Source organism: Vulpes lagopus, chromosome 4 (assembly GCF_018345385.1).
Source record: "Vulpes lagopus strain Blue_001 chromosome 4, ASM1834538v1, whole genome shotgun sequence".
In the NCBI taxonomy this organism is placed as follows: domain Eukaryota; kingdom Metazoa; phylum Chordata; class Mammalia; order Carnivora; family Canidae; genus Vulpes; species Vulpes lagopus.
This window is the reverse complement of record NC_054827.1, coordinates 79,627,333-79,650,753: the sequence shown is the minus strand read 5'-3', so window position 1 is coordinate 79,650,753 and position 23,421 is coordinate 79,627,333. Positions and strand designations below refer to the sequence as shown.

At 36.4% G+C, this 23,421-nt stretch overlaps 1 long non-coding RNA gene across 2 annotated transcripts in view; it reads left to right on the top strand.

Annotated features, from left to right (window-relative positions):
* The window catches only part of LOC121490140, a 150,749-nt gene that overhangs the window by 89,884 nt on the left and 37,444 nt on the right, over nucleotides 1–23,421 (top strand). For both annotated transcript variants that reach the window (XR_005987518.1, XR_005987517.1), the window contains one exon: nucleotides 3,040–3,091. This is a non-coding gene — a long non-coding RNA (uncharacterized LOC121490140). The remainder of the gene's footprint in view (nucleotides 1–3,039; nucleotides 3,092–23,421) is intronic.

Below are 23,421 nucleotides of genomic sequence, written 5' to 3'. Positions count from 1 at the left end.
AGAACTTGAGGATGTGTTGCAGAAACCCATCTAGACATTTTGAGGGAACATCTTCTAGGCAAAAGAAAATATAATTGCAGTGAGGTGGGGAAGGGGTGGTACTTAGAATATTTGAGGAATATTTAGGAGTCTCATGTTAACTGGATCATAATTCATAGGAGAATGATGAGAGATGAAATCAGAGAATTTTCAGGGTGGGTCAGAGATGATTTGGGTCTTTTATGCTGTGGTTAAGACTTTGGGTTTCATTCTGAGTGATTTCAGAAGCTAACAGATGGTTGTCAGCAAAATTTTGACATGATTTAATTTATGGATTTTTTTCCCTTAAGATTTTATTTATTTACTTGAGAGAGAAAAAATGAAAATGAACTGAGGGAAGGGCAGGGGGAGAGGGAGAAGCAAACTCCCAGCTGAGCAGGGACCTCAGGACCCTGGGATCATGACCTGAGCTGAAGGCAGACACTTAACTGACTGAGCCACCCAGGTGCCCATTGACATGATTTAATTTATGTTTTATAAAGATTGCTGAATACTGTATTGAGAATAGACTGTAAAGGCAGCCCAGGTGGCTCCGCGGTTTAGGACCACCTTTGGCGGGAGGACATGATCCTGGAGTCCTGGGATCGAGTCCTGAGTCGGGCTCCCTGCATGGACCCTGCTTCTCCCTCTGCCTGTGTCTCTGCCTCTTGTTCTCTCTCTGTCTCTCATGAATAAATAAATAAAATCTTAAAAAAAAAAGAGAATAGACTGTAAGAGTGACATGGTTAGAAACATACTTGGGGTGTCTAGGTGGCTCAGTCAGTTAGGCATCTGACTCTTGATTTCAGCTCAGTTCATGATCTCAGGGTTGTGAGATTGAGCCCCATGTCAGGCTCTGCACTTAGCACACAGAGTCTGCTTTGGATTCTGTCCCTCTTCCTCTGCCCCTCCGCCCCCTTTTAAAGAAATAAATAAAATCTTTAAAAAAAAAAGAGTTTAGGAGCCCATTGCAGTAGTATAGATGACAGATGATAGTGATTTCAACTACGGTGTTAGAAGTATTAAGGAGTAGCTGGTTAAGAATATACGTTGAAGGTAGAGCTTAGGGGATTTACTGAGGGATTGGAATGTGGAGTGTGAGAGCAAGAGAGGAGCCTATGCTGACACTAAGTTTTGTGACATAAACAACTGAAATCATGGAGGTGCCCTTAACTGAAATGAAGAACATGGGGGAAGCATAGAGTCTGCATTTGGGCGTGCTAAATTTGAGATGTCTTGCAGCTATTCAGCTGAACATGTGAAATAGGCATTGGATATATGAATCTGCAGTTTAAGAGAGAGAGAATAGTGATAGTGATTAAAATCAGAGTCATTAACATACAGATGATATTTAAAGCCATGACATTGAATGAGATTACCTAGATGGTAAGTGTCAATAGAAGATGGAAGCAGAGTGTTGAAGACAGCCTTGGGATATATCAGTGATTCTAGTTTAGGAAGATTAAGTATGTACCAGTGGGATAGGAGGAGAGTAAAGGCAAATGATATCCTAAGAGTCAAGTGAAGAAAGTGTTCAAACCATACTGGGCATCGGCTTTGACAACATGGAGATCACTGATGACATGAACAAAAGAGATTATAGTTTGAGTCATGTGTGTCAAGAAATGATGGAAAGGGAAGAAGTGGATTCAGGAAGTAGAGACAACTTTTAAAAAAAGATTTCATATAAAGGGAGCAGACAAATGAAGATACAGCTGGAGGGAGCTATGATGTTAAGGTGTTTTTTTTTTTTCAAGTTGATAGATATTAATGCATAACTGTAAGTGAATCGGGAGAATTTCATAGTGCAATACATTGATAATGCAGGAAAAAGAAGGGAAATTGTACCTTAAGCAGGTGAGAAATTCACTTTAAATAGGTGAGAAAGGATGATACAATAAAAGACTGATTGGGTTGGCATCAAATGAAATTCATATTCCCATTTAAGGTATGTATTTGATTGTGGGATGCATTCATTCATTTAACAAATATTTAATACATGTTTATGTCTTGGTTACTTTTTCTAGGAATTGGGGATATAGTGGTGACAATAATTACTCCTGAATTTTATTTTTAATGGGATATGAGAAAATAAAGGAAATAAATACATAAATTATGTAGTATGGTAAATTGTACCAGGGACATGGATAAGTTCTAACTTAAAATACTGCTTGAATGTGAAATAATTAATTTGTAGACATGTATTTTGCTATGACCATATTGTAACCTAAGTTTCTGAGATGATCATATTAGTTCAATAGAGAAAAAAATTTATAGTAAGCATATGGCAGCCAGGGAAGTGCCCAGTCAACATTCAATCCACAGATGGCTTACACTTAAAGTGGTCTCCTTTGTCCTGTATTTTCTTCTATCTCAGGACACTACTGTAGTCTCAGAGGGAAGTAGAACACTTATATCTTTTGAATTCAGAGTTGAAATAAAAGAAAAATCTGTGAAAAACTAGGAACAGTTTAGGAGACCTGTGGATAGACATTCAAAATAGCAAGTGCCAGTTGCAACCTGACTAGCTGTTTGAGGTTTTGTTTTTTCTCCGCTTTTTAATAAATAAAAGATTTGTTTGGGTTAAAAATGAAGATAGCTTATGTGTACATTTGTGAGGTCAGAACACCTAACAAAATCTAGGAAAATTGAGAATCCTACATGTTGGAATAGAAATATTTTTAAGTCGGGAGCCAAAAATCTTGGAATTTGTACCCAGCTCTGGTATTATCTTTGTATGTGACTTTTTACAAATTCTTAAATTTGTACAGATTCTCTTAAATTCATTGAGCTTCAATTTTCTTATCTACAGAATGTAGGTAAAAGTACCCACCTTATCTAACTGAAAAGGCTGTTAAGTTCTCTTAACCACAAAAATCAGTATGTTATACCCGTTTCAAAATATATGAAAAAATTGAATCTTAGGTCAAACAACTTGTCTAAGAGCACATAGCACATACGTTAAGACAAATATTGAATGCAGGCTTCTCTGAGTCTCTAAGCTGTTTTTGTGTTCTGCAGTACCAACAAGCATGGGCCCTCAACTGAGATCAAGAGGACATGACAAGGCTTGGTAAATACCTTTCATTCTCCTGTCTGCTTTCACATTCACTGTTGGTTGGTGTCAGAAGACGGGTACAAAATATGTCTTCAAACAATCTAACCATGTGGCCAATATTTCATTCTCCTCTGGAAACTGCCTTGCCTTGAATTGCTTCATTCACCTGCTTTCTAGGCCACATATCACAGGGGACTAACATCCAGTGGTTGATTACCAATTTCCCGTAAGCTACATGGAAGAGCTGCGTAATAAGTATTTTTCTATACTCTTTCTATTATGCAAACATCTATGAGTTAGTTAAGCAGGGTATAAGTTGGGGCATTGCGGGGGCACTTAGTTTGCAGTATGCACTTACAAATTAGCTTGCTGCCAAAGTCGCTGGTATTCCTAACACATCTAATGTTCTTCTGCTCAGCAGCAGCATTACAGATGAAGTTGAAAGACAGACGTAGTATTTTTATGCAAATATGCCATAAATTGTCTTTGCTAAATAAGCAATTCCTTCTGTAGCAAGGTTTATTTGCAGTGATATAATTTAGAAGCGTCCCTGATGACAACCTTTTGAGCCATATTAGTTAAATGCTAGAACATCTACAGTGTTAAATCCACAGCAATATATTATAATGGGAAAAATGCCTGAGCAGCAGGGAGCCTTTAATACAGAACTCCATAGGCCACTTAAATAGTGTAATCTGGCTTTCAAGTGGAGCATTCTAAAGAATCTCTATGAACCTTGCTTTGGGGTTTCAGAGAATCGGAATGATATTGAGGACAAAGCTCTGTTCTGGATCTACCTGTCACTGAAACGCTCATGCTGCTCTTCTACAAAGCCAGGTGGGATCATTTTTCTAGGAAACATCAATTACTTCTGCTTTTGCTCAGAAATGGCACAGTTATTTTTAGATATATTTTTCACTGGTCTACAAAGTATTACAATTGCCATAACATATTGGGTAGTATCATAATGGTGTAAGGATCCCTGAGCAAAATATGCCTCCCCATGATATTGCCTAACTTATCTTTGAAAAATAGCAGGATTACATATTTTATAACTCCCTATACAACTAGCAAGGTGTCAGTGTGGATGGAAAATGAATGAATTAGAATTTTACAAATTTCCAATATACTTAAATTCAAAGATATTTTTTCTCTGAGGGTCAGTTTGTGAAATTTATGTTTTGAAATAGCATTATTTGAATAAAATGAACCATGTTCTTCTAAGGGCTAATCAAATCCTGGATAGTAAATGAGCTACCTTCGGAGGTTGCATTAACACAGCAGTAGCTTAATAAATTATACTCTGCTGATTTGACTTCCACTGGTACTTAATTTACAACTGGAGATGATCCTGGTGTATAGAGAATCTAGCTAATCATGAACTAGTTACTCGTTCTCATGAAGAGCATATATCCAGCCAAGATGTTTGAAATATAGTTTTGTAAAAAATGTAAACAAATGGAGTCTTCTGAGGGTAAACTTCTTGACTGAGGAATTAATACCTAAATCATGAGTTCTTTCTCTTTCTTAGACTCTCTTCAATTTATCTTCCATGGTAATATCTATGATATGCAGAAAATGAATTGTGTCATTATGGTTTCTTATGGAAAAATTTCCCCAGTTGCTCCCTCGGCTGTTTTCAACCCACTGGGTACGATTTCAAACCAGATATTATAAAAAAGGAAGTAAAGCACTTTGGTCTTTTATTTAAATAAAAACTATATTATGAAGTCTTTAAATGTTCATCTATCCATCTATACAGTCATCCACTGATCTGTTAATCAATTTGTTTTATTCTTTCAATCCATAAAGGATTCACGCTTTAGTATTTTTTGTCATTTCTGAGGCTTTGAAAAAATTCAACCCAAAAGATATATAGCCTATGAAAACTTCTAAATCTCATCTTAGCAGAGATATTTGCTAATAATAACTTGCCTCCGTCAGCTAGACCTGGTCAGCTCTCTCTGCTGGATGTCTAGCTAAGGCGGTCATTAAAGTACTATTCTATCCTAAATATTTTTGTTGGCAAGCTCTTGTAGGTAATCTACATTCATATTGTGACTTAATATACACTATCTAACCTTTTGATAAATAGAAGATTTTGGTTTCCAATCCTGTCAGTGTTTCATTAAGTACACACATACCGCCTCTTTCTGAAAACTATAGAATTTATGTTCAGAATTCAACACCAACAAACAAGGATGGGGTTTTCTTGTCAAACTGAAAATATCACTTGTACATTTTGGCAGGGAGATGATGACATTTAAGTCACTTTTTATTAGCCTTCTTAGTAGGACCTTCTAACCTTTATCCCTAACTCAACCTGACCCCTTTGGTATCTCTATTTTTAATGCAAAAGCCACTGTAATAAATGCAAAATTATTTCTAATTCTCTAAATTAAGTTGTGAAATGTGTTTAATTAAGTGTATAGATGCAGTTTACTAAATTCACTTATTTACTTCAGTTCACTGAGTGGGGGATATTAAAGTCTTTTAGTTTTATTTAAATGCATCAGGATATATGAGTCAAAGGTCTGAATCCAAGAATCAAAGATGGTGCCAGGAGAAAGCAAATGTTGATACCAATTGCTCTTTAATTTTAGGAGACAGTTTTCTTTTCAGCTGATGTGAGACAGCTCATGTTCACTAATGGGTCTGGCTTAGACCCTTCGAGAGATGTTTATTATCATTGTCTGGACTTGGGAAATAATTTGAGACACTTGATTTCATAGCTACATCCAGTTCTCATGCCGCAAAGTAAAATCTGATCATTTGATGTAGTCATCTCAGGCAAAGGACAGACATAGTGAAAAGATTTTTTTTTTTTATCTCATCTATCCATGTGATATGTGAACTTCAACTTCAAGAATACGTTTTATTCTTCATGCTACCATTCTGAATTGTGTTCTTTCACTCTGAAGGAACTTTATAAAAATTTAAATTTAAGTGATCTACAGGGGAAATATCCCTCAGTTTGCAAGTTGGTTGAACAGATACTGAGTGAGAATCATGGAAGTGTTTTGGGTATGTTATATGTTTTTTATTAAGGGAAATTATGCAGAGATGTAGAAGTTATAAGCCAGCTGGTATAGCGTGGAATAGTGGCATTCTGTGTTCGGCATGGATCTTCATGTGTCAGTTTATGGCAAAACTCCAGGGTATCCACCAAAGACATTTAACAATTTACTGCTTCTGGAGGCCAAATAATTTTCCGGAGGATTAATACCTCAAACATCTTAAATTGGTGACTCAGGCTATTTAGAGATGCAGATCTTATTTCTTTTAGTTGTTGATTTTCAAAGACATGTTCCTCCTAGCTCTGGATAATTGTCTAATAACAAGGAAAATTAACATGTATGGAAGGCTTATGGAAGACTTAACATGTAATCTTTAAAAAGTTGGGCCGTTTAGAAACATGATCATTTACATTTTTTTCTTTTTTTGAAAGCTTAACCCTAAATTATTGTTCATCAGAGAGAAGGGCTTTGGGATTTATATATTTTTTCTTTTCCTTGAAAACTGAAACATACTACTCCTGTTTTTAGTGTATAGCTTCTAAGGTAATGAGGAACACACTAGTACATTAAAGCAAATGTGTGTCAAATCCCCAGGGAAAACAGATGTCATGCGTACAGTATTTCCTCCAGACATCTGAAATCCAGCGTCATTGTTCTTTCAATCTGCTTTCTAAGTAAATGAAACAATGGGGAGTATACATAAATCCTTCTATATTAGAATTTAAGAAATATTTCAACTGGGGAAGTTCAGAGTTTGCGTTTGATAAATCAGGATATAAAAAGCTTAAAATTAGGGAACCCAGAATTGGAAATCTGTACATTCCCACTGGTTTATTCCACAACTATACATTTTCCACTGATTTTCATATTCTTTGATGAAATATAAGCCTGAAACTCATCTCTAAAGTTCATCATTTTTTGAAGATTTTAAACAATATACTTGAATGTCAAAGATCATAAACTTAATGTGATTTTCCTAATCTTAAGTAAGATTTATTAGTTGTTATAAATTAAGAAAACTTGGTAGTCAGCAATAAACTTGGACCTTTATAAAATACAAACTTAAGAAAATCATTCATACTGTATTGACAAAAGTGTGTTCATGTCTGGTGTATGTGTGTGTGTGTGTGTGTGTGTGTGTGTACACAGTGATTTCTGTGTTGGATATATATATATATATATATATATATATATATATATATATAAATGACTACATAAAAGTAGATTCACACCTTATCTAGCCTCAAAAACCTTTAACTTGTAGGCTTTGTCCAGTTTTGAGCTAAAGAGAACTAACAATAGAAAAGAAATATAAGCTACATCTTTGCCCTTGGGAGAACTTGGCCCTGGCCTTATTGTTCTGAGTCAAGTTTGATGCTTGGACTGGCCTGGGCCTGAGCAGTCCACTACCTCCCAAGCTGCAACCATATCTCCTGATCTAATTGTGCCTTCTCATGACGGTGCTTACTTTTCTGGTGTCATTCAGCTCTATTTGCTAAAACAGCTCTGCCACAAACCCCAGACCCTTTGGTCAGATGCTTACCTGTTGGATGGCCATTTCTCTACCAATCTCTCCTGCAAAGCATAAGCTATGGCATGATTCCCAGCTATGTAGACTACTGGACAAAAACACTAGTCAGGATTACTGCTGACATTGTGATGCTCTCTTAGGCATCACATTTTGGTGCCTTGATGGCAAGACCTACAGCTAAATTAATTTTCTTAGGTTTGGCGCAACACAATTCCAGTTTACTTCGTTTTTCATGTTAGCTCACCATTGAGATCTCAGCATGCCTTTGGCAAGGCTACACAGGTGTGAAAAAAACCACATTCAGTAGGAAAGTTTGCAAACATTTTGCTTCCGAAGCAAGATTATTACTAGGGTTGTTTGGATCATTATTCCTCTATGAAGCCATAATTCTGGATGTAGAGTTTAGTTGAGATGTGCTACTCAGAATGCCATTTGATATTGAATGTTTGATCTTCGCTATTTGGGCACTGACAAGATCAGATAATGGCAAGGAACAGGTGTTTTTCCAGCAGCAGGAAAGAAAGCATTAAGTATTTCATGATACCACATCTCTAATTAAAACAGCAGAGATTTTAACAAGCTTTTACTATTTTTCTCTCTCAAGGTAAGTTAAGTGTCATCTAATCTAGAAGGCTTAGGCCTGCATATCTTTTACATGTCCATGTCCCTTATCTGGCCAAAGATCAATTAGATAACTAATTTTTTTCATTGGTAATCTGCTTACATTGTAGCAGAATCACATATATTTTAAGGTGCTAAGAATACTTGTTACCTATAAATGGTTTATTTTTAATTTTGATATATATGGAAGAAATAATCATCTGAATGCTGTAAATTACTTCCTTTTTAAAAAACAATAAAATTAAAAATTCTCTCCTTTTAGTGCAAGTTGCTTGTAATCATCACATTTATTTAAGTGGAGACAATTATTTCACTGTAGATATTTATGACATTTTATACTATATGTTAAAGTAAAAACCCAGCAAAAATGAAAGAGCATATCCTATGATAAGTGAAAGATAGTTTCTGAAATCCATTTATATGGGTCCTTTATTAAAAAAAAAACTGGAAAATTCTAGTTTGAGGGGTAATACTTATATTTGAAAGTGATCACTTTTTTTTTGTGGGGAAAAAGCTATGAAATTATCCTTCTAATGTAGGGTCATGTATTTGACATGTCTGATGAAGTCTATTGGTCAATGCTCAATTAACTTGAGCCCTCAAATTTTCTAGCCAATGAGCATTGAAAATAAGTAATTTAATATTTTTTTCCTGCAGAGATTTTAGTTATTTATCACTAATTATGGAGATGAAGAGTAGGAGAGTATGTGCTCTTTGAAAGCATTGTGCTCTTTTTTTTTAAAAAAAAGATTTTATTTATTTATCATGAGAGACACAAGGGGGGTGGGCAGAAACATAGACAGACGGAGATGCAGGCTCCATGTAGGGAGCCTGATATGGGACTCGATCCCAGACTCCAGGATCATGCCCTGGGCCAAAGGCAGGCACCAAACTGCTTAGCCACCCAGGGAGCCCATGTTGTGCTCTTCTTAAGTGTGGACAAATTTGGCTCAGGTAACATAAAAACCTAAAAGAGCAATTCCCTATAATTCAAATGTTGATCTTTGCTTGAAATATCCCAAGACATCCAAGTTTTATGCTTCTTTTTTTAAGAATTCAATATTGGAATTTTATCATAACTTAGTATGTGTTCTCCATGTCACTGCCTGATGTTGGGGATTTGTGTTATTGCAGAGAGATGCAATTTATGGATTCTCCTGATATGTTGGTGGTATTGAATTCTTACTCATCATTTATGAATTTCATCTTTCTTCATCTTACCTGTAAACTCTGTTCCTCTCTATGTAGTTTTGTTGCTGGCGTAGGGTGGAGAATGTAATGTGTGAGTTGGCATTATGATTGTGATGATTCTCTACACTCATGTTGTGAGTGATTTTTATATTGTAGGAGAATCGGATCAGAAAAGGTGAATTTATTTGATCCAAGCAGTAGACTTCCATTTTCTTAAGGGCCCACCTCCAGCCTTTTCCCCATCCCCAGGCACCAGAAGTTGAATGGGCTTAAACAAAATAGAGAGGAAGGTGGGATGAGTAGTTCCATGATTCCTCCCTTTATCCAGTTATTCTCTCGTGTAACCTCTAGTTCTACTCAGTTTTCTATAGTTTTTTTTTTTTATGGAAGTGATATTCTGTTTTATTTTACTTTTTTTTATTGTCAATATTGCTTATCTTAATTCTTCCCTGAAGGATACCCTAGGCATACAGAATGGAGCACAATAGAACCTCCCTTAATTTTCTCTGAGGTTGCTGTGTTTGTCCACTTGACTGAGGAAATCTTTCTAAGAGGCTTTTGTGTAGAGAGGGTGCTGGTATAGGAGTGGGGAGAGCTAAAACAGAATCAAACTCCCTATTTTCTTTTTTCTCTGCTGTTGTTTGACCTGAATGATCTTTCCTGCCTGGGTTATATCTGCAGAGCAGCAGACTCTCATCCTTACAGATGCGTTTCTGTTTGAGATTGGATGTAGAGGAGGATGGAAGGGTATAAAATGAGAGACGGTGAGTGAAAGGAGAAAATTTTTATATGTGGGTTGCTAGAATGCTGTCATGATAGCTTTTTTTTACTTCAATTTAGTGAATTTTCCAATCAGAAAGTATATGAAGGAAAGCAGTTTAACAGTTTATAGAACTTTTCTTCTTTCTTTTCTTTTTCTTTCTTTCTTTCTTTCTTTCTTTCTTTCTTTCTTTCTTTCTTTCCTTTCTTTCGTTCTGAGTGTGTTTTGTGTTTTTTTGTTTTTGGTTTTTAGTGGGTTTGTTTGTTTGTTTGTTTTTGTCCTTGCCTCTATATTGAATAAGAAACCTATAGCCTAGAAAAAAGAACAGAGAGATACTGTGTTGAGGACTGGAGGTACCCATAGTCTCTTAACTAAGTCAGTATCTACATGATGAATCCAGTGAATTAGCTATCTAATTTGGTTGCCTTTCTTAGTGATTTATTATTTAAACAGAATGCAGAAAGCATCCTGGGTAATTGTGGAATATATATATATTTTAGTATATGTGAAGAACTTTTAGACATTTCAATCTGTTCTAAAGAGACTCCTCCTTAAAACTGCGATGTCCTCTAAAATGGGACAAAAAAGGTACTCCAGTAACAAGTTGCAGAGCATATAGTCTTCTCATGTGTATTCACTTAAATTTTTATTGGGAATCATTTAAGGCAACAACAAAATTAGGTGTAAGAATAAAAAGGATTGTAGACAGAACAAGTGTTTGGAATTTTATGGTGACTTCAAAATCCAGAGATCTTGGAAATTTGATTTTTAATTTGTTTAACATACTATGACTTTGATATCATGTGTCAATGCTTTTCATTATTAAACAGTTTAACATGGTTTTATGGAATAATTTAATAAATGTATCCATTACAAGTTCTCATTTCCAAAATTGTCTTTGTCATTAGTATGGTGTAGGGTGGTTGTACACTTGTAGAATAGTCTCATGATTCACCTAGTCTTTAGGAAAGGTTTTGTTTTCAGACTACTGGCTGCTTACCTAGGAACTATCCAGTCTTGTTGATATCCTAGCAAAACACACCCTGTTGGGTCTTATTGCTTAAATATTCCCACTTCTAAAATTACCACCACACCACTGGGGGTGAATGAATACACGATTACAATTTCAATTTGACAGCTTTAAAGGAAATGGCATAGGGATTTAATTAGACCCTCTCCATGTGCTTCATTGATTCTCAGATGGGTTTTCATTCTAGCATAAGCAGATGTGAGTTCTAACATAGAAGTTAGATTTTCTTGTACCTTGCTTGGGTTATTCAAACCAATAAACAGCCAACAGTTGCCTGAATATACAAACTTCCAAAAACAAAGTAGTTTGGGAATGCTGAGAGATAGTTTTATCCTTTACTCTCTTTCCTTTATGAAATAGATTGAAGTCATCAGGAAAATAATGATTTTTATGGCTCTTGATCTTATGTTATATAATGAAGTGGGAAATTAGGCTACAGTGAAATATTTTCATTTTGGGCAATAACGGAAACTTCCTGACATTATTAGAAGAGAAATATTATAGTTATTTCTTTTTTGAGCTAAACAAAATGCCCAACTGAGAAAGATATGAAAGCCATTGTTAAATTTAGTTACTGTCGAGAGAAACTTATTGTAACCCTTTGAAGACTCTTTTTGAAATGTATTTTTTCTTAAAATGAGGATAATATGCATCTTTATTTTAGAATTCTAAAAATCCCAATATTTCTTTCAACAAATACATTGTTAACTTTTATAAAAATTGAGTTTGGACATGCATTAGCAGTAGCAAGAAAATAATTGAAGTCATCCACAGATGTCTGAGATGGCATGCTACCACCAGCTGTCTCGGCTGCACCATAGAGAGTGCCATCATAGCCTCCATGGTAGATCAGTTGGGAAATATAATGTACGTAACCGTGTAGTTTCCTGAAGTCATCAGGCAGTCCACATCAGAGCCTGCAGAAAGGCATGACTGTGTCGCCTTTGTGTGATCTTGAACTCATTTTCACCAAACCTTCTAGTCATCCTTCCAACCTCTGACTTTATCTTCCTCGTATGAACCTCAATATCATTTTGTCTACCTTTTTGAAGCCCTCCTCTGTACCAACTTTTCTTCTCCCTTTCCTCAAGCCTCACTGTAGTAGGTAATGTTGGGTCCTGTTAGGCTCTAGGCTACTAACAACTAGGTGTAGTTTCTCACCTGTATTGCCCCACAGAATTTGTCCATTAGTTTTATTCCCAGAGGGAAACCTAGTGAGAAAGTGATGTCATTTGTTTTTCTGTAGGAAGTCTCGTGTATTAGTGTTGAGATGGAAAAGATACAAAGAGGAGAGAGAAAATGATCAGTATAAGTGATGTATACACTAAAGCAAGTTATATGTGTACATATATGTTACATTTACTTAAATGTGTTCAGGGCCAGCATAGAGTTAGCCAGGCCTGAGGACAAGTATCACCCACATCCTAGTGTTGCTTGAGGAATCTGTCATAGGAAAGCTGTCTTAGGTTAATTCCCTATGCATCTGTCCACTTCCTGGACATCATTCATGATGAGGCTATGTGTTGTCATGAAGAAAGAGTAGACATGGAATTAGAAAACTTGTGTCCCAGTCCTGACCCTGTACTGACCAGCACATGACAGGTCATTTTACTTTCCCAGACATTATCTCCCTCCTCTATAAATTGAGAGAATGACATGAAATTTATTGCACAAGACTTCCAATTCTCAAAATGATATATGATTCTAACTTATTAAAGACTTTCTCGACTGCTTAAATACTGTATTTTAATGCGAGAATTCCCAGGTCTGCTACAAAAACCATATAGACATCGTTTCTATTCACAGAAGCCAGAGGATTACAGAGAACAACCTGAAATACTGTGGTAGAATGAGGGCTCCACTTTCTCAAAACTCCTCGGAGACTTGGGTTTAATTTTTAGGTTCTGGCAAAGCTGCCCAGAACCACAGTATTCTATCCTGTTCAGGAAGAAGGAGGTAGTCTCCTCTCCCCTAAAAAAAGTATTTTGCTAGAAAACAGAAAATACATGGTTCTGTCACTAATTAACTAGGCAACCTTGGGCAAAGCCAATGACTTTCTTCTTGGACCTCATTTTTCTTGTCTGTAAAATGAGCCAGATGTTCTAGATGAACTTTAAGTCTCCTTGTATTGCCAGAATGCTCAATTATAGCCCCAGTTAGAATTACTTGATTGACTCATGCGTTAAGAAAAAGGTTTAGGGTGGAAGCCTCCCCTTGATGTGTCAAAACAGGTCAAATTACAACTTTTCAATGAAAAGAAATTTATTTTGCTATCACCACTTTTAACCACATGTAATCACTTATCTTCATGAAAACTTTAATTGTCACGTTGTAGATACCATCTTAAGGTCTCTAATGTGCTTTGAATTACTGGGAACACCCCCCTCTCCCTCAACACACACACACACACACACACACACACACACACACACACACACACAGTGTTCTTATAAATAACAAGTAAATTCTCTCCCCCACAAGGATACTAAATTTAGTCTAGAGAAGCATTCCACATGCTTTAAAACATAGAACTAGTGTCTAATAGCTAAGATCACTACCATGGTACAGAATTTCTCCTTTTCTGTTTTTCTTCATTTAAGTTTTACAATATCATGGCAAATATTAGTCCTGTGTAAAGTTTTACTCTTCTTATGTTTGGCCCTGTTTGATCTGTTGGAACACCTTATGTTTTCAAGTATATAGAACCACTGATGATTTAAGTTTCACTCTTAATTAGATAATATGTTCACAAAAAAGAAAAAAAAAGAAATATTAAAAGTATACCTTGATTAAAGTTGCTTTCTGATGTGGGGAACCATAACTGTGAAAAATGGATATCTTGAATCAAGGAAATATGATCAATCACTCAGGTAGGGAGTAGGCATATTTGAATATTATCCAGAACTCCCTGGCTTTCCTGGGAAGCTCTTTCTAGTGGGTCTTCCCTTTGAACTCTGGATGTCCTAGATACCAACAGACAGAGCTGCATCATATGCAGTGTCTTGGCATTTATATCCTGAACTTCAGTGATCACTTCTTCTGATTAAATACATTTGTGTGATCCTGCCTTCTGAAAACTACTGGTGGAAATACTGAAACAATCAGTCATTTTCCCATGTTATAGATCCCTAGATCTTACTGCGTTGTGCCAACAAGCTGCTTCTTTCCCACAAGAAGTAAAACCAGAGCTCTTAGAGCTAGGTTGAAAAATTATTGGATGGAAAAAATACATGAAGAAAAATCATGATTTTGCCAATTCACTTACAGAAATTTATTGGTATACTGTTGGAGAAAAAGAAATGATAATGTTGTAGATATAAAAGTTAAATTTTGTAATCTGCATCATCTTGGGTAAGATGGCCACAGAGCAAAATTAAAGATCTATTGTACCATGAGGACCATGCTGTAGGTTTGAATTCCAGTTCTAGGCAGTTTGGTAGTAATACTGTAAATCTGAAAAGTATAGTATTACCTTAATCTTGTATATGGTGGTGATTATTCAAGTTGCTAACCAATAGCTTTATTTTCTATCATAGATAAATTGTCCTGTGAATTCAAGATACAAACTGGGGGAGCTTTGTTTTCCTGCTTTACTTAAATGATATGAAAATTATATTTACAAGCTATCTAGATATATGAAAAACTTCTATAATTTTTTTCTGTATTTCAGATGTTAATTTAACCTTCACGGGTTTCTCAAATGAATTGTCAGCTGAATAGGAACAGATTAAATTTTGTACTGTACACTACATGTCCTGTTTCCTTACTTCTACTTAATTTTAAATATTCAGACGTGGATATGGGTACTTTCCTCACCTCCTTTTGTAGTTCTGCCCTCTAACTGCTCTTCCTTTCCCCTGGGCATCAAAATTTCCCTTGGGATTCAGCTACAAAATGTTATTCTTTGACAGAGTCTCAGAAGTAAAGTCTGGTGCTAAGTTGGTTCAATTCAGCAGATATTCACTGGATGATTATTGTGGCTGAGATATTTTAGAGGATGACTTTTCTTTTTCCTATCCTCTTCAAACCCGACTGCTCTGCCCCCTATTCTGCTAGGGACTCACTAGAAGGCCACAATTTATCTTTCAGAACTAATCTTATGTGATAATGACTTTATGCATTGCCCCTGCCAGATAACTTCTGCCTTTAAATGGTGGTTGCCAATGCCTTTAAACTGAAGTCTTGAAGTCTTAGTCACCAGAATCAAGCCAAGGCCAGCTGAAGGTGTTCAGTGCTTCTCAAATTATACCAAGGAAAAGTTTTTCTGTTCAGTCAGAGGAATAAAGAGGTAGGTCAAGAGCTAAAATTATTTTTAAATATAATAAATAAGAAAATAGGAAAATGCTTTTAAAAATGAGCTTTCTTTTCTTTCTTTTTTTAAATATTACTAATTTCACCTTCTCTCTAGTTTTTTGAAATCATTACTGTTATCAAATGACTACAATAAACTTACCACAAATTTGTAAAAAATCATCCTTGGCACAATCGAAAGTGCTCAGAAATGACTGCTTATCAAATTAAAATTTCAATTTAGGATTACATTTTTGTAGCCCTATCAGTCTTCTCAAGCTACAAATAAATACAGGAACATTTTTCTAGAAGTATTTGTCAGCATGCTGTGTTGAAAATTAGATGGAGTAGGGCACCTAGGTGGCTCAGTCATTGGGGCATCTGCCTTTAGCTCAGGTCATGATCCCCGCGTCCTGGGATCCAGCCCTGCATCAGGCTCCCCGCTCTGTGGGGAGCCTGCTTCTCCCTCCCCTGCTGCCTGCCACTCCTCCTGCTTGTGCTGTTCCTCTTTCTCTCTGTCAATAAATAAATAAAATCTTTAACAAAAAAAGAAAATGAAAATGAGACGGGGTAAAATATTGGCATTTGGTTGAATTGATCTAGTTAATCTATATACTATAAAAAGTATAAGTCAACCCACTTATAGCCACTTACTTGACACAACAAATTTTAAAACTGAGAATGAGAGATTCATCAATAAGAACTGGAGAAGTACACAATACTTATCTGGTAAACATAGTTGTTATTTAATTGACTGGAGACTTATTTAAGAGTTTGGAGAATTTTCTTCCATGCATGAAGTGAGCTGGTGGTGTGTTTTAACTGCAACTCTTAGAATAGCTAGACAACTCAGTAGTTCTTTTCTAAGTCGTGAATTACTGTATATGATTCGTAAAGTCTAAAATATAGCCACTCTTTAAAATCCCAGTGCATTGCTCTTTGGTGTTCAAGCGACAAATGAGACAACCAGAGCTGATTTCTTTGTGTTTATTTTTTTAAAGTATCTGGGGGAAATCATTGATTTTATTTATATGGCTGTGTTTATCTATTTTAAAAATTAAATCTCAATTCCTATAAATGGGTTTCTCCTATAAACATAATATTTCTTACAGTTTGCCTAAAAAAATGATATAAAAGATTTTTATAGGTAAAGAAGCAAGTAAGCTAAAAAGAAACCCCAGAAAACTCCTCAAAGCATTTTCCTTTCATTGTGGGAACTGAGTTTACCTTACAATTGCCCAAGTAAATGCTTGAAGATTTTCCTAAATCAACATGGTTATAAGTTGTCTTACTGAGAATAATAGCACTTTTTATTACCCTTATTTTTCTAAGTCCTTTTATATTTGTGGGAAATTTTAACTTCTTGGTAAAAGGTATTTTCATTGGAATAAAAATGGGACTTTCAGATGTCTGTCATTTTCTAAAATGCTTTGAAGTTTGAATTTTCTATGTATATCAAGAGAGTAAGTCCCTCTGAATAGAATGTACTAATAATAAATTTAGGATTTCAAGAATCAACCTACATTACAGTTACAAAAACTATACCTGTTATTGACATCACAGTTAGCTTTTGTGCAAATTTCATTTGTGACAACTATTTATTATACTTATCAAATTGCAGGAAAAAGGCTCTGACACTGAAGTTTTTAAAATAGTGGCAGGCACTGAATTAGACGGCATTGGACCAATAGACACTGTGATAAGATAGTGCAAAGAGGTCAAAGCAGTTGTAGAAAATAAAAGGAAGTTAAAGTATTCATGGCTATTCAGCTAATTTTTTTATAAAGAGTGCTGTACTTCTATAGAAGCCTGAGGTAAGGTGCTACAGTAGACAGAATTCCAATATGGCTCCCAAGATCCCCACCCCCCCACCCCGTCCCCCACTGGTGTATAAATCCCCTCTTTGGGCTAGGAAAAAGACTTATGAATATGACGGAATATCACTCTGGTGAGTATGTTACATTGTAGGCAGAAGGGATTTTGCAGATATAGTTAAGGTCCCTAATCATTTCACTTTGATTTAATCGAGGGGGAAGATAATCCTTAGTGAACCTGACCTACGCAGGTGAGCTCTTAAAAGAGGTCAGAGAGATTTGAAGCATTAGAGAGATTCTTCTGCTGGGCTTGAAGAAATAAGCTTCTATGTGGTGAGAAGGTCTGTGGCTGGGGGTGGGGTGGGGAACGGTTCAGAGCTGAAAGTAGTCCTTAGTGAACAGCTAGCAAGAAAATAGGGTTATTGGTCATACAACTGCAAGGAAATGGGTTCAGCAATCAATCACTGAGTTTGGAAGAGGACTCTAGAGGCACAGATGTGATTATAGGCCCTGCCAACACCTTGATTTTAGCCCGATGACACCATGAGCACAAGACTCAGCTAGGTAATGTTTTAACTCCTGAGCAAGAAAACTGTGAGATCATACATTTGTATTGTTTTATGCTAGTAAGTTTGTGTTCATCTTTTATGTAACAGTAGAAAATAAATATATATAAGAAAGAAGCTTTTAAGCTTCACTTAAAAGTTTAGAAGAGCTATCAAAATGGCACAGTAAAGCCGGAATAGAGATCTCAGATGAGATGTGCACCTTCCAGTTTGCCCTATTCCCTTCCCTCCCAATGGCCTAAATGACTCTGAGATATGAGTATCATTTGCAACCCCTCATTGCACTTGCTCTGTTGTTATTCTCACAGAAAGTTACAAATGTTATTCTTAAACATTTTTTTCTGTACTCATTTCTCTATCAAAAGTGGAAAATGAAAGATGGAGCTGAGAGGGCTCCTTATTTCTCAAGCCCCATCTGCTTGCTTCATTTCTGATCTTGTTGACATTTGCTGTTGTGACCCATGAAGATTAAAGAAATAATTGATTGGAAGCTCCTAGTATAACCTGGACCAGATGCTTAGCAAATGTTAGTTTCCTTGCATCTAGCCTTTCTTGTAGTTGTTTTGAAGCATTTGGGCCAGAATAAAGTAGTTATAACATTCCCTGTGATTGTGGGTAGAATGCCATAACAAAATGTTGAAATCAACCAGGAAAAGACCAAGATTACATTTCTAGTAAAGCAGAGCATATAAAGAAGGAAGACAGTATGATAACCATGTAGGTGACCCCAATTTTCCCTTTCTATCTCTACTAAAATCAATGGAATTTCTCCCCAGAGCCAGGAAAGGGAGAAAACCATCCCCTGTTGCAGTGTTCGGTTTCAGTTGGCTGTATATCCCTGGCCTCTGGGTGAGGTTAACTGTGCAAAGGAAAGTCACACTTTCAGAACAGTTAGATATTTTTTCTCACTAAACCACATTCAAGACACTAATTCCATTTCTTTACTGGCTGCAGATAGGTGAATTAGCAAGAAACCATTCCTGCATTGTCTTCTAGTCTTCAAATGAAGCCTAATTAAAGAAATATATAGTTTTTATTGAGCTGCAAGAAAAGGGGACATGGGGCACAATTAAGTTCGCATCAATAATTAAAGCCATAAAATTATTAATGTAGCAAATATTACACATTAATAAGAAATATATTTTGTCACCAACTGCTGCATAAAATCTCTTTCATAATCTATAATCCAAAAGGAGAAATACAGAAGGAATATACAAGAAACATTATGTTGTAGCCATAAGTTTATTGCAGCTGAAAGTAAGATGTTTACCATATTTCAACCCTACCATTTCAAAGATACAGTTGTTCTGAATCACTTTAAAAAAAATGTGAGAAAAAAGGATGTAATTGTGGTAATGATGGCTTGTATACAGCATGAGGTTTTACTAGGAAGATGAAAATATTTATCAGTCTGCCCCCACATTTTCCTCTGCCAAAGGTTCATAAGTTCAATGTGCAGAGAGGAGAGGGTCCTCCTCTACCTTTGCTCAATATCTCTTCTCTGGCTGAGCTTAAATCATTCTGCTCCTACTGTCTTTGGAGAGAGATCTGATGTCAAAGTCAACTTTCTGATTCATGGATCACCCACTGAGAAAATTATTTTCTTAGTCATTAGAAGTCCTTTGGAGAGTGTTAAGGAATGAGTGTTTATCCATCCCCCCCCCCCCCCGCCACCTGCCCATCCCGTACTTCTTTTTTTCTTTTTTAAGAATTTATTTATCCATTCATGAGAGACACAGAGAGAGAGAGAGGCAGAGACAGGCAGAGGGAGAAGCAGGCCCCACGCAGGGAGCCCGATGCGGGACTCGATCCTGGGTCTCCAGGATCACATCCCGGGCTGCAGGCGGTGCTAAACCGCTGAGCCACCCAGGCTGCCCCACTCATACTCCTTTTATCACAGCCGTATCACCTGCTTCTGTATCCAGCTGTTGACCTGCACATATCCCATAAGCTTATACAACATAGGCACCAGTAACAAATATTTAAGGAGTAAATGAATAAAGTAGCAAGAATTGTTTTGTCCCAATCAGGATTAAGATTGCATACATTTCTTCCATGATTTATAAGCATCTCCACCAGATTCTATTAGTGAATTCAATATTTAAAAAGTTAGTAAATACCTACCAGAGCAAGTTGTTGGGAGTGATATAAAGTGAAGGAGGTTAAGTTTTCTGTCTTTTAATCCAAGAGGGGAGAGATAGTATGTAAGTAGACTATACAAACTGCCACAGAAAGCACTAGCAAAATGAAATGGGGGGGGGGTGTTCAAAAGTGAAAAGTGAACAGTTAGATTAAAGAGTTAGGAAAGCTTCATGGAAAAAGTGACATTTAGAATATGTGGTAATAAATGGAAGGGCTTTTAAAGAGGAAAGATTCTGGGTAGCATCGTGCTTAGATGTGCAAGGAAGGAGTAAGAGCAAACAGAGAGAAAGTTTAGCACATGTTTGGGGATAGCATGTGTTCCAACTTGGCTGAAATGATTTCCAAGAAAGACCTGGCAAATGAGGCTTCAAAGAGTAGGTTAGAGCTCTGCTGAGGTGGCCTTTGAATGGTAGCCCTGGCAGGTTAATGATCAAGCTCTGTGCATCATCACTTTTTCTGGAATGTTCCATGTTTTCACAGTTGGCCCTATGCCAGTTTAGTTTTGTGCCTCTTTTAAGTGAATTGCAATCCCGTCAGCAACTAGCTGTGCTAGTTTGGGTCCTCTGGCTTGAATTTCTTTTGTATTTCATGGTCCTTTGCTTGGAGGAAATAATAACTAATTCAGTATGGATTTTTTTTAATTTGATTGCTGAATAGTTTGACTAATCTGAACTCCAACGTATTAATAAGTTCTATATATCATCTTAATTTTCTCAAGAGCATTGTGGAGTAAGTATGCATATTTTACAGTCGGTGAAAACAAGGTTCAGAAAGTAGGATAATTCTTCAGTTTCTTCCAGTGAGAACAGAACCCAGTAAGCTGATTTCAAATCCTGGGCTCTTTCCTTTGTACTACATTGTTATAGTATCTAAAATATGGAAGCTTTAACATTTTATGAGATCATTCAGAAGGAAGAAAAAAGGATGCATTTATGGGATAAATAAACAAGAAGCTGAAGTGAAGCCCTCTTTCCATACAAATCCAAATTTCACTTGGGTCCAAGTATTCAGTATGACCCAGTTCATCTTTCTCATAGATTTTAATTTTGCCTGTATTTTTATCTTATCTCTTCCTGAATTTCCAGTCAAAAATATAGTAAAAGTCTTTTTTTTCAAACAATTTTGGGCCATTATAATAATAGGTTTTATTTGCCAAGTACCTCCTGTATCCATCACTGGATAGCTGCTTTATACACGTGATGTTTATTCCTCTTGGAATTCTGCAAGCCCATTTTATAGAGGTGTTGCCGAACTAATTTTCCAATCTGGTTCCGCCTTCAAATTCTGAGATCTTCCCTCCTGTCTCCAAAGCTACTGGTTTCTAGCCAGGAACATGCTTACTGGGTCTATTCTTCTGCTTCTTTCTGAACATATGATTCAGATCAAGCTTTAATCCTACAGCCCTAGGCAACATCTCCAAGACTAGTTTCATTTGTTGCCCATCTTCCAAGTCCTGTTGTGTGCCTGCTTCTAGTCTAATTACAGAGGAGCTACTGAGGGACAGCAGTGTAAAATGTGCTTTTTATCTTGTAAAGATATCTTTTATCTTGTACAGATATACTTCAGTTAAATCAAACACAGAAACAGAAGTTGATGATATATATATATATATATATATATATATATATATATATATATATGAATTTTGAATTCTAGAAGGTTGGTAGAGAAGAAGCAGAGGGTATAATTGAACCTTGAAGATTGGGTAAAATTTGGGTGACTAAGAAGAAGAAATGAGCATTTGGTGGGGATGTTCACAGGTGCTGGCCTGTGAATGTGTTTGTTTATTAAAACACTTCTTACTCATTTTTGAATTCTCTCGTTTTTTTCTAATGGCCTATCAAAAAACTATTTTTGAGCTACTCCACATGGCTACAGTATAGAAAACTGTATAGCTCAGAGTAAGACTTAGTACAGCATAAATGCAGTTTAATGTCAGAAATCAAGCAAAGCGCTGTTAGGCCTAAAGGTACAAGTGATAGTTATGGGCAGCAATCAAGGAAAGACTTTTGCCAGACAGTCATTCTAACCTAGAGCACTAACCTCCATCTGGTTTGGACTACTAATTTAATGTGTGGGTGGAGGTGTGAAATTTAAAATCTTTTGAAGAGAGTCGGGCAGTTTTTAACCTCAAAAGAGTGTGATTTCTGTTGTAAAACTTGAAAAAAAAAATGTGGTAACACCACAAACATATACATCACCTCCAATCCGAATCTTGCTTGCTTATATGACCACATTTTTTTTTCTGCCCCTGATATAGATATCCTGTGCTAATCACCTGGGATAAATCTGCTATGAAAATGTTGAATTGCTTCAAAGATTTTCACTTATATCAGGTGGTTTTCTATGAGGCAGTAGAGCATCCAGAGATTGTGGATTCATCCATATTAAAGGACCCTCACTCCCAATTCCTTTTCTAAGTTGCTTGTAGATGGTGCCTCTAAGTCCTTCATACTGACTCATCTCACATTATTTACCTCAGCATCTAAAGCAGTGCCATCAGGCTTAGGATTCCAAGTTAGTTTGTATCCAGGGTTGAGAACCATTGAGTCTTCATTTTTAAGAAGGTGAATGTGGTGGGTTTTAGTCATGATATAAATATCATAATGGAAAAAGCTCACCCAGTTGAATCAATAACAGTCCTTTTAGGGAGAATGAGAAATGTTCCAGCGGAATACCTACCTGTTCTATGGTAAAAGGAGAAGGCTTTCAGGAACTGGCCGAAAGACTTCTAAAAAATTAGAACCTGAGTCTTCTGTGTCCAGATCCTGTGTCCTTCCTACCAAGTTATTTAATATCTATAGTTACGTATGATTTGCTCAAATATCAAACCCTTGGGAGAGATTTTCTTTGACTACCCAACCCAAAACAGTCTTTCTCTAGCAAATTACCCTACTTTATATTATTTTTACATAATAATACACTATCTGGAATCATAACAAGTAGTTCCATGACAGCAAGGACCTTCACTCTCATTTACTACTGTATCCCCAGCAATTAGAACAGTGATTTGTATATAGTTGTTGAATGAATGAATGAATCAGTGAGAATTTTGCATTCCTACAATTATGTCAGTTCCATCATGTGGCCTATGTCTAGATGGAGGTGGAATGGGGACTCTTTTAATAGGATTGGGGGTTTCTCAGTGCAATAGCTGCATTTGAGGCAGAAAATCAATTTTTACCCTGCATGACATTTTCAAAAGAAGTGTATCTGGTAGCATGGAATCTTCTATCTGACAGGGCTTATGTCAAAATACTAGGATGTCCAGATGAGTGGCCCACATTCTGTAGAGAGGGTGTGCCATTCAAAGATGCCCTGAACTGTGCCTGCAGTTTAGTCCTTGTCCTTACATATTTTTTGCCTGCACGAATAAGAGAGTG